The sequence below is a fragment of the Neopsephotus bourkii genome, unplaced genomic scaffold (assembly GCF_033783945.1).
Source record: "Neopsephotus bourkii isolate Nb327-2 ecotype Australia unplaced genomic scaffold, CSIRO-AGI_Nbou_v1 NB_196, whole genome shotgun sequence".
Lineage (NCBI taxonomy): Eukaryota > Metazoa > Chordata > Aves > Psittaciformes > Psittacidae > Neopsephotus > Neopsephotus bourkii.
In genome coordinates, this window is record NW_026900709.1 from 12890671 (window position 1) to 12903105 (window position 12435).

The following is a 12435-nucleotide window of genomic DNA, read 5'->3' on the forward strand; positions in this document are numbered from 1 at the left end:
GAAGAAAAGCCAGTATGAGCCATTCGTATTCCAAACTGGGGAAAAGCAAGTAGGAGTCAGCTGGGCAAGGCTCCAGACGGATGGTGTGACTGAACTGACACTTCAGCTGAGCTCACTTAGATAACTTGCTGAATGTCCAGAACATTTTCAGACTCAGCCACTGTGCAGCTGGGTGGATGTAAGGTAGATTGCTATAACAGCTAGTGGCAAAGTTTTACACTGTTTCATACTCAGATATACAAACATACGCTTCCTTATAGCAGCCTTCCAGTACCTGAAGGGGGCTTACAAGAATGCAGGAGAGGAACTTTTTACAACAGCGCGTAATGACAGGACAAGGCGGAATGACTTCAAACTGAAAGAAGGCAGATTTAGATTAGATACTAGGAAGAAATTCTTTACTGTGAGACTGGTGAGGCACTGGAAAAAGTTGCCCAGAGAACCTGTGGCTGCCCCATCCCTGGGAGTGTTCAAGGCCAGGTTGGATGGGGCTTGGAGTAACCTGGTCTAGTGGAAGGTGTGAGGCTGGAACTAGATGATCTTTAAGGTCCCTTCCAACCCAAACCATTCTGTGATTCTGATTTTATGATTCTATTGTACAGATGGCAAGACATGGGCACAAGGGGAAATGTAGTGGTGCCTGAACCATCGCTACTTTATAAGCAGCACTTTGCTGCTCTAAAGTCAACCCAAAACCAAGGAGGTACATCAAAACTTGGCTTGCCACTGGAGAACTGCATCATAGGAACTTGCCAGCAGCCATTTGGTTTCTCAGCGCCCACTAGATGGCAAAGCAAGGTGAGCAAGGTGATGTATTGAGACTGCTAAAGTACCTGACTGCATATCCCACTGGTGTGACACAGAGCTTGGGCATGACGGTATCGGAGCAGCAGATGCTGTGACTTACTGATCAGGACTGCTCGTCCCTCTGGGATATTGGACCAGGGCTTCTCTGCCTCCTGCAGGCAGAGGATTTAAATATTAATGACACTAATTTTCCTAGAAATTGGCATGTGGTAGCGGTATTTGCTTGGATTTGGTTGTACTTGGCTAGCTATCAATTCAACAAATACTAAGAGAAAACAGTTTCTCTTATAGCTTATGTAGAGCAGGGAGAAATAGCTTGTGACAAAGGGTAGAGGAAAACTCACCAGTTCATACAGTCCATCTGACTTGAAGCAAGAGTCTGAAAATAAGAATCAGAGCTTCCAGAGTGAAACTTGACTTCTGTTTGGAGTTCACGGCAGTATTAAGTTGTAGTGTCTGGAAATAGGATCTGTAATTGTACTTAACTCTAACCAATCTGAATTTTGTCTCCTCAGTTTTTGTGTTAAGCCTTAGCTTTAAGTGCTCAAATACTACAATGATGAATCTGTAAAATGCATTAATTGATACCTAAATAGTTTGAAGCAGGATTCACAGAATAGATTTATAATTAAAAATGGCTGGAAGTATTGTAATTCAGCTCTTCTGCTCTCTGCTCTGGATTTCATTTCTATTACTGCCATTCTTGTCATTTGAAATGACACAATTACAACCCAGAAACCTTTTAAAATACCATTTTATAATTTTCAAGACACACATTTCCTTGTGATGGTCACTGCTTATGATTTCTAATATGTTATCCACAGGACATTGTGCTGACAAAGGTGAATTAATGATAGGTAGTTCTAAACTAACTTCAAATGGTGAAAGAAATACTGGTAGCTCCTACAATATACAATCTGCAACAGAGTTCTTCAGTTAAAAAGATAATGCAGCAGCCAGTAAACCTAATAGCATGGCTTTTGTGGTTTAGGGCAAATAAATACCCTCTTACCATTGAAGATTTTGTATTTTTTACCCAAGACAAATATTTAATATGTAAATTATCTAAGTGCTTCACAGAAGCTGATTCCTTTAGGGTGTGGTTGTATGTTAGAAGTTTCTTAATAATTAAAAGCATTGTTTTGCACTTGTTTGCTCATTTGGAGGGGAAAATGCTGTTTTATAGCAACTAAAGTCACAAAAGGTATAAGAGTTACGATGGTTTTGGTCTTGGTCCAGGGTTTAATACCTCTCAGTTTCACATTCCTAGCTGGAGATGTGATTTTTTGCCATCAGTGTAAGCCAACCCAGGACTCACCCCTGAGACCTTTGCACACACAGCCTCCCTTGCCTCCAGACCAACAAGCGCACAGCTTGTGGGCCTGGGTGAAAACTCAGTTTTCTCTTTTTGGCTGGGTTACTTCTCAGTCAGGACTGAGCTGAGCCAAGTCCTGAGCAGCACCAGCACTGGGAAGTGTGTGTGAGCAGCTGCTGGCATGGGGAAAAGATGGAGAGACACATCGGGAAGTGGCAGTGGCTTAGCATGGTGCAGGACAGGTCTTCACTTCCAGCTGAGGCTGCCCCACTGCCTGGCTGTGCTCGCTCCAGAGCCCATTGGAGGAAAAGGGGCTTCCCCAGAGGCAGGCTTACTCTCACAGCTGGGCTTTGGTGTGCTGGCTTTCCATCAGGAGGAGCGAGCAGCTTTCCTAGCAGGGGCAATTGCCTAGCTACCCTACCAGTATTATCAATTTTTCATTTTGTGGACATCTTGTCAGAGATTTTCTCCTTCCCTCCACAGTTGCACAAATAATTTCCTTCTCCAGGCACGATCCCGCAGTGTGCTGTATCCAGCTGAAACGACAGGGGGAAATTCAGACACAATACAATAAAGCAACTGGAATTTGTTTGTCATAAACCCCAAGGGCATGTTCTCATTAAAGCAACAAGTTGTATCCAGCAGTTATGTTCTTTCATGTTTGCATGACACCCCTCTAAACCACCAGAGATTAGAGTCTGCTTCCCGTGTCTGTGGATCACTGTTTGGTTTGACAGGGAGGAAACTTTTCAGCCAGGTCTTAGAACAGAGAGTGCTCCTCCACACAGCAGCTATTAATCCTACCCTTGTGGGTAGGGAAATACTAGCTTTATTCACTGACCAAAATCAGCTTGTTAAGAGGAGGGCAAGGATGAGAGGAGAGATTATCTCTCACCTGACAAACAGCAAACAGCAGAGGTGCTCTGCAGCAGCAGTCAAAGCCACCAGTAGGAGATACAGGGAACATCCCCTGCTAGTCAATACCACTTCCCATGGGGCCCTCAGGTAGCTGTTTAGTTTAGTGTTTCTTTTATGCCATCACACAAATACTTGGCCAAGCCAATGCTTTTTTTTGGCATATGACAGTCAAAACACACAGCTCATGCTGGCCTATGCTGTCCTCTGCAACATAACAAAGAACCAAAGCTTCCTAGAAACAACCACCATCACAGCAGCCACCACAGTGACCTGGGTGCTACCAGCATTTAAGTACTCAGCTTCTGCATAATTATCTCTAGAGAGCAGAAGTTACAACCCCCCCCCCCCCATCTTTTTTAAGCATTCCCTGACTAAGCTCATGTAGGAAGAGCCTGTTGTTCCAATTACTCCATATCCCATGGGCACGCAAGTGTTTATTCCTGTAGGTCCTTCATGAATTCAAGCATCTGAAGCTCATATCTAATACTGCATCTATGTTCACTACCCTTTGGACACCAAAAGCTTAACCTACACCGAGCATCAGATGCCTTTGTGCACTGTGAGTAAGCAATTACATCTGCTCTTGGCAGATATGTACTGATACAGGATGCAAATGTAAAATGTTTTCGTAGGATAATGAACTTGTAGTTTGAGAATAAAATTCTCAATCAATAGTGTTTATATGTGGTTAGATTAATTAATTTCTGAATCAAACAAAACCCCTTAGAAAGGATTAGCAAAGACTGGTGCCATGTTAGGCAGCATGTTTGCACTCACTCTTCTTCTAGAAATGCTGATGATGTTCTGGAAATCTTTGTCTTCTTAGATGGATCTTCTTAACACTGAATTCTTGACCAGACTTGGAAGGGAAAGAAAGTATTTGCTGTGAATGGCTCCATTGCCTCCTTTAGAGTTGGCTGGTATAGAAATGCTTGTTTAAACCTCACCTTTCTCAAATTGGAGATATTCCTTTGTTAATGTTTTGGACAGCTACATTGCACATGGTCCAAGAGAAGTCTTCCTCTTGGTCAGCAAAAACCTGGCTCTGGGGGCATTTTCTCCAGGGCATGAGGGAGTGTGTCTCCTTTCTTTCTCAGCTGAACCCCTTGATAGAAGACCCAGATTCAGGGCAGCTTTCTAGAATCCTGCTGCAATCTACTTGTAACTAGATTGAGTCAAGTAGTTAGAACATTTGTTACCAGGTTTGTGGTGATAAACTGTTAAAGAGCTTAAAATTAATCCCAAAGAGAGATGTGTCAAGTGCTTGACTGAGACTGGGGAGATACGACTCAAATTCCTGCAAACTTTGATGTTTTGCATTTAAAGAGATAGACAGATAGGAGAGAGACAGACATATACACACCTTAATACATACACGCATGCATATTGAAAATACTCTACCTCTGCCTAGTTGCAGGTATAGGACCCTGTAGCTTTGACTCTGTGTGTTCACTAACCCAGCACAGGAAGCTGTAGGTCAGATGAGACCTCTGGACTCTCACAGCAATGCAAATATCATCATGGCTTGACTTCGCGAACGAAGATTTGGGAAGGGCATTTACCCACGCTTACTACAAGCGCGCTGATGACTAAGAAGGCCAATGTGGGATAGGCAAATCCGGCTACAAAAAGCACAGCAGAAGGTCTCCTTGGGTGGAACAGGTGGGCACGATTCTTCCTGCGTTGTCTTTTCTCCTCGAGACTAGTTCTTGTGAACTCTCAAAGGAGTCAGCGGCATTATGTATGGTGTGCCTCCAAGTCTCCCGATTGGAGGCCAAGGTGGACCACTGATGGTAGTCAATATGGCCAAGGCTAAGGTATTGTTTCAGGGAGTCCTTGTATCTCTTCTTTGGGGCACCTCTCTTGCGGCTACCAGTGGCAAGTTCACCGTAAAACACGATCTTGGGGAGGCGGTGATCCTTCATTCTAGAGACGTGCCCTGCCCAGCGCAGCTGCAGTTTCAGCAATATGGCCTCGATATAAGCCATTGGTTAACCACCATTTTTCACTTCTAAGGGGTGAAATGCCAGCATCTTCTTTATTTATGAAGCAAGCAGACAGGTCATTAAAACTGTTGATCTTATAGGAGACACGTATTAGCTATGGAGCAGATTACAACAGTGGAAGCAAACACTTGCCCTTGTGAATTCTTATGAACTACATTTAGAATGTAAATCCAAGCATAATTAAACAGTGCTAATGAGACAGAGGGACTTATCTTCATTTGGTGTATAATTGCTGTCACTGATTTCCTCGTTCATTTTTTCCTAGTTTCAAAGCTGCCTTGTTCCAGTGAGAGTTGATGGTAAAAGTTACCCTGCAGAGAGAAAGTATCTGGCCCAGAGCTTAAATTCAGCTGGAAGCCTTTTAAGGGATGCAGCTTTCTTGATAGCATCAATAAGTGAGAGCAAAGACACCTGTGACTGTGTAGCCAACAGTCAAGCAGTGTAGACTTGAAAAAATGCCATTTCATAGACTTTCTGCAGTGTAGACTTGAAAAAATGCCATTTCACACAGTATCACAAACACGGTAAGGCGGAAGAAAAGCTCACCCCTTATTTACAGTGAGGGGAACAAAACATGGTAAGGGTTTTAATAGTCGTAGATATATAATCCACCACTATCAACTGAAGTTTAAATTCCTTCTCAAAATATGCTCCAATTCATTCAGGCATGTGAAGCTTGCACAGGAACTCTTGGTGCCATTTTGTGGTGGTCATACTGCAGGAGGTCAGGGTGGAAGATGGTAATGATCTTGCCCAGCCTTAGTAACCCATAAACAGAGTAGCAGCCTGTTGCAGCTCTGCAACAGGCTCTGCTCTGCTGCTCTGTTGCTCTGCTGCAACAGCTGATTTCCTTGATAAGCAAAGGACAACAGGAACTTGCAGCAGCAGGGGTTGGACATTTTTTGTCTGACTTTGTCATAGGCAGTAGAGAAGCGAGTGCAATGCAGCAAAGTCAAGTTTACTGAAGTCCCATTTTGCTTTCCAGCTTTGGTTGGTGTCTTTGGTTGGACTTGGGCTCCTCTTAATTGTGTACTACTGCCTCAAATGGATACAATTTTTTAGAGGGTTTAGTCCACCTTTGTTTCTTCAAACTGCATCAAAATCAGCTGTTTCTAAGTGGTGGCACAATAATGGCTATGACTGTGCATTTCAGTGCTGCCCTGCGTGCCAGGGTGCTTGTGCCTACCAGCTGATGAGGGTACTCAGAAGCATCTTTAGACTTTAGACCTTGCTGTGCTTCACATCCTAGTGGGAGTGCTTGCAGCCAGCTGGAATCTGTTCTCAGTGACTGCCTGTAGAAAAAGATTCTCCAAACCCTCCTCCCTCCAAAGTGACCACCGCTAACTGAATGCCCATCTACCCACTGAGCCAAACCAGTTCAAAGAGGAGCACCACAGTGTCTGTGAGCAGGCTCTGCTGGATATGAAGAGGGTAGAGCAAGATGAATCCCACAAAACAGCAAATGTTTTTCATCTTGCTCCAGTAATTCAGCACAGGCTTATTCTTTTGGTTGCTGAACCCAAGACTTTGTTTTGTCCTTTTCTGGAAAAGGATTTGAACCCTTCCCTGCTAGAGACTGTTATGTAGATTAATCTGAGCATCTGGTCTAAAGTTCCTTTTGCTCAGTTTCAGTGGACCATTCTGACCGTATCATCCATAATAAATCCCCTCCCTCTTTTTGAGGCTGCCTCTTTTGACCTCTTAGGGCTCTGTTGCTGTTGTAGGAGGTGAGACTTCCAGCTTCCCCTTCATCACTGCTTAGCTGAGCTATTCTGCCAGCCCACTGGCTTATCATTCACAGTCAGTGTTACTGGTTTTAACATTCCAGGGGAACAGATCATTTTAGAAGTTGCTCTTCACCCCCAAAATATCTTCATCTGCTTATATATTTCACAGAATGTCATGTTTGCCCATGCTGCTTGTTCACATTAATAGTCCAAGTGTTCAAGCATTTAACACTGCCTTGTGGTTGAATAGCAATGCGAAATACCATTGGTAACCAAAAGAACTGAGAGCAGAAGCCAGTACAGCTGCTCTACTTGTGAGCAGTCCCAATCCACAACCACTTGTCCCTTGAGCCCAGCTGAAAGAAGCCCTTTTTCAAAAGCAAGATTTCTCTATGGCTCAGCTGTGAAACAGAGGTCCTGACCGGCCACAGCTCTCAAGCTATCAGTGGCTGAAGTCTTATCAAATTTGAAAAGAGTATCACTGCCTTCTGCTGCCTTAAACATAGTTTTCAATTATATTTCTTCTTAACCACCTCAGCCTAACTGCTGGGGAGTCACACTGACAGGATTAAACAGATGTTTTATTTCCTGCCAAAGGTGGGTGAAATAATAACCACCAGCTTTGCTTCATTGGCTGCCATGTGGTCTGGAAAGGTGCCATATGCCCAGCGCTCAGAGACTGCTGCAGATGGGAAGCTGAGGGCATTATTTATTATTTGCCTAATCAATTTAAATACTATCTTTCTTTCAGAAAGCACATTTCTAGTCTTTGTAAAGAGATACGTACAGGAGTCATCAAACACCCTGCCCTAGTGAAGTGCACCTACTGTTTAAACAGCCAATATTCCCCCTGCACAGCCTACGCACAGCACAAGCAAAAACCTTGCACTTGAAGCTGCACTGTGCTCATCAGCTGTTCTCAGCATCATAATCAGTCATAGAGGTTGTTCAAGTTCAGCCCATGCGCAATGACAACATTTTTCTATTGCTGTTAATCTTTTTGAAGAGTTCTTGAAGAGAGCATGGTGCCTCTCCTCCTGCAGGCAAAAGGTGTCAGTGAGCTGCTATTTTCAAACAGCCTCTTAAAAACTGCTGCTGTGCCTTCATAGTGACAGGATGTGGTGTCTCAGGCACAGGGAAATGTCTGTGGGTGTTCTCTCCCACCGCCTGGCTCATGATCCTCCCTCAGGCCAGCCCCTGTCTTCCACTGAAGCTGCAGAGTACTGAGGTGGAGCGCAGGCCGTGGCTGAAGGGGGTGGGCAGGGTGTGCAGAGCATACCAGGCAGTGGATGTGCGTGCTGGCTCCCACTCGTTTCTTGGAAAGTCCAGGAAGTAGTTCAAAAAGCATGGCACTCCCCATGAAAAGATGGCAAATGAGGAGTCCTAGGCAAGAGGTGACAGTGGGACCCCTCTGCTCTGTGAAGTAGCCAAGCAGAGTGCCAAATGCAGTGATTAGAAAAGAGAAAGCCATCTGTCTTCTGTCCTTTAACAGCTCTCTTTCAGTATCTCTCTTCCTATACACCACAAGAAATCTCCCTGTGTTTTTAGTAACCCTTTCCAGCCTTTCTAAATGATACTACACAGCCCCATCTAGAAATGACCATGGGGAGTAAGGCAAAGAGAGAAAAGGGGGAGAAAGATGATGCAGTAGACAAGAATCCAAGATGCCTTCAGGCTTTATCCTAAAATGTAGTGTTTGTAGTGCAAGATATGGCAGCAGTCACCAAGCAGCAAGTGCTTTAGAAAAGGGGTAGTAACATACCGAAAGAAGTCTGTGGGCTGACAGACAAGCATTGAGAGGATGGGATTCAAGGCTGAAGCAAGTAATTCTGCAAGTTGGTGAGAGACTCTGGATCAGACTGCACTTACGCTGAACTCCAGCAGTGTGAATCTTTTGGTAAGGATGTATGAGGATGCCTCCATATGAGTGACGTATGGAAGTTTCCAAGGGGCATTTAAAAATATTTCACTCAGTTCCCCAAAGTCCTCGATATTTCACCTCAAAGTCTTCCTACTCCTTTATGATGTGTACTTTTAGGCTAAAAATATGCACAGTGCAATCAGAATAACATTATTTTTGTTACTCTTTTTGTAGTTAGGAATAAAACCAGTCAAGAGTGGGTTAGGAGCATTAAGTTCCTTTTCACTATTAAACAGTGCCCAGAGAGCAAGTGTGGATTTTGGGGTTGTTTTGGGGTTTTTTTCCTTATCTCCAAATAGGTGATACTGGCAAGATGGGTAAGAAATCTGGTTCAAATAAAAACGTAACCTTGAAACAAAAGGTAATTGTTTTACAAATTCAGCCATTTCCAGTGCCCAGCATGTTATTTGGCAATACACAGACTTCCAGTTGGTTTCTATTTTCTTAGCAGTTACAGTTGCTCTCTAAAAGGATTTTACCCAAGTACTGTTTACATGTACAAAAGCATCTCCTATTGTCAGACTTCTGAGCCTTAGTAAAGTAGTGTCACTGCCAGTGAGCATGCTTGTTCTGTTCCCTGTTTCATGTGAACACAAACTCACCTGAGGGCATAAACAGTGTTGTGAAATAGCTTCTTATATCTTTTTTCTTACAGTTCTAGCTTTTAGCATCATGGTTTACAAAACTCAACCTGATGCCTAGTAACTGTTAATATTGAGCTGCTGTTCATAAAAATGTCAAATTTCGTTTCCAAGGTCTAATGTTTCTTAAAGAAATTGCACTATTTCTCTGGGCAAGCTTCAATGCCCAGATTCTTTCTTTAAATTGTTTAAGCAGTGCCTGATAGCATGTGCCAATCCAAGGACATGGTACGTGCACAGCTTCAAGCCCATACAACAGGCGCTTAGAAATACCAGGATAGGAGAAAACTTCAGTTTGTTTTTAAAGAAGACTGTTTTGAAGACTCAAACCCCAGAATTTCAGGGGAAATCAAGTTGAAAGATAAGGGTGAGATGGTAGCAGCATGGTCACTGCTAAGTCTTAGCTATTTTCGCTCTAACTCTCCAGTGGCAAGAACTGAAAGCTATTTCTCTTACAGCAGGTGAGAATGGTGTTGGCTGAAGATTTGTTATTTGTGACTACTGTTCATTTAGGAGCAAGAACACTGCAAAGAGCTGCTTATTCATGAAAGCTGCTAGCAGAAGATGTTGGCTGATACATGCAAAGGCTGGGAAGTGATGTCTTCAAGGAGCAGGATCTGGGCAGTGCTATAATGTTCTTTCTGCACCTCAGAAAGTCCAGATGAGCTGACTCTCAGTGACATCCATTACACCCAGTGCCCCTTGTCAAATGCAAATGTCATGGCTCTGCATTGCTTTTGCTAATATAATCTTCCACTGCAGGATTTTCTTACGTTATCTCCCAAGCCTATGTTGACTATAGTCTTTGGGGCTCGAGTTCATCACTCGTGTTTCCTTTTTTTTAACTCCTTTTGGGGTTTCACAGCTCACCCAAGGCTGCAAGGGCCATGAACAAAGTATGTGAATATGCAACCACTTGCTGGCAGAGTAAACAGCTCTCAGGCAAGAGGACTGTTATTAAAATGGGTTGTTTTGTTGGCACAAGTGGCTTTCACTGTTGCCTTGGGTTGCTCAAGGTGAGCCTGACCTCTGTGGTCTCCGAAGCTCTCTTTTGTGGGTGAACTGAGCAATGCTGGAATGCAGCTTTTAAGATGGATTAACTGTGAGCCTAACACAGGAAACTGTTCAGAGGGAGTAAAAATACTACATTGCACAATTAAGGATGAAACGTACCTTTTGATCCCATAGCATAAAATTTCCAAGGCTGAGAGTGTGATTATTTGATAGGGCCATAGTTAGCTTGTCAGTCTCTTCTTAGGGCAAAATTCTGCCTTTCTATGTGCAAGGAAGGGCAGCAGAAAGGCAAGCATGTGGCTGACGGAGATGGGACTGCACTTTCCTGCTCTGAATGAGCAAGGTAACAAAACCATGCACACCACCTAACCCTCCTCAGCCAGAGCAGGTCTTTACATGCCAGGTCTTTCTCCTTTGAACTCTAAGTCTTGATGCAGTTTTGCATGACAAGCATGTCATAGCACAAAAGCTGCACTTCAGTGCTAACTTGCAACTGAAATATGTGCAAAGGCTGTTCCTAAGAAACACTAGTCATCCACCCAAGTGAAATTCTGATTTGCTAGCTGCACCCTGGCAACGTAATATATTCGCCTAAGGATAAACATGAATTGAGGTTTCTGGAAAAGGATGTATTTGTTCCTTGCTCAGCTTATAAACTCTCTTGCCACCATCTGCAAATCTCTTAGAGATGCTGTAAAATGGCAGATTACTATTACTAGGTTCATTCACCAGGGCTGCAGGGCAGAACTGATGGAGATTTATCTGAGCTAAATGAAGTTTTCTGTTTGATTAGGGTGGTGGCTTGGATTGTTTGGGTTTGGTTTAGGTTTGTTTTGGGTTTTTTTTTTGAGATTAGTTCTTTCCACTTTAAAACTGCTATGGTAGGTGTTGGCTCCCTGTTATACCACAGCTGAAAAACCCCTAACCTTTTTGCCACAGATGTTACAGGCAAATCAGTTTGAAGGTTTTTGCTTTCTCAGCTAAAGTTACTACTAGAATATGCAGCACTGTGCTGAGCTGCGCAAATAAGGATCAGGACTACAAAATATGAGTTAGTTATGAACTACAGACACTTTCAAATGAAGAAACACTTTTGCAGTCCAATACCATTACAAGATTCAAATCTAAAATGAGACAGATTCTAGGTATCTAAGTCCAAGTGATGAACCAAAGAATCTGAGTTTGGTGCCAGTGGGGCCTCAATAGTAGGGAATGATTGTGAACACTTTTGACTAGTACAGACAAAGCCTGTGTGTAATTGAGGAAGACAGGGTGCCATGATTGAACATCACCGATCCTTATCCTGCCCTTAATTCCATAATCAGCACTTGCATCACTGAGAGGCTGGAAACATTACCGAGGCCTCTCTTTCAGCATTAAGGTATCTCAAACAAGTCCCTTCCTGTAAGGATCTGCCTCCTTCGAAATGAACTTTCACCCTGCCCTGTGGTTAGCTTGGCTTAAGTCAGCAAATTGCCATAAAAATACTGGAATTTAGAAATAGCTTCAGCTTAGCCCATTTCTGCCTTCAAATCAGTGGGTTTTACAGTTATCTGTGATTCCTGAAAGCACTATCATTCAGCATCCAGCTGGCATCCATTTGACTACTGTTGCTGCTGGAGGCGGTAACCAACAACCACCCTCACTGTTGAGCCTAATCCCGAGTTCAGCAAAAGGAAACTATTGCACGCCATCTCGTGGCCCTGCACAGCTATTTCCTGGAAACAAACAGAGCTCCAACTGCGACAGGGAGGTTTAATGTTGGGCAGGATCGATTTAAAAGATGGCTGTCGGGCTCAGAAACAGCTCACTCTTGTAACCTCACCAAAGCCATGAAACGTTCACCACCAGCACTTCGCCCACATTCCTGCCTTGACCTTGGAGCCTGAGCAGCTCTCTCGTGGAGCCTCAAGCTGCAAAATGCACCTCTTCAGTCCAGTTTCTCTAGCAGTGCTGTAGAGACAGCCCCACACTCAACAGCAACCATACGTACCCTGAACACAACTGCCTCCGAAGCAGCCTTTGGTGGAGCAGGAAATTACCTTATTCAGTTTACAGTATGTCACAGACTTTAATAATTCTTAAT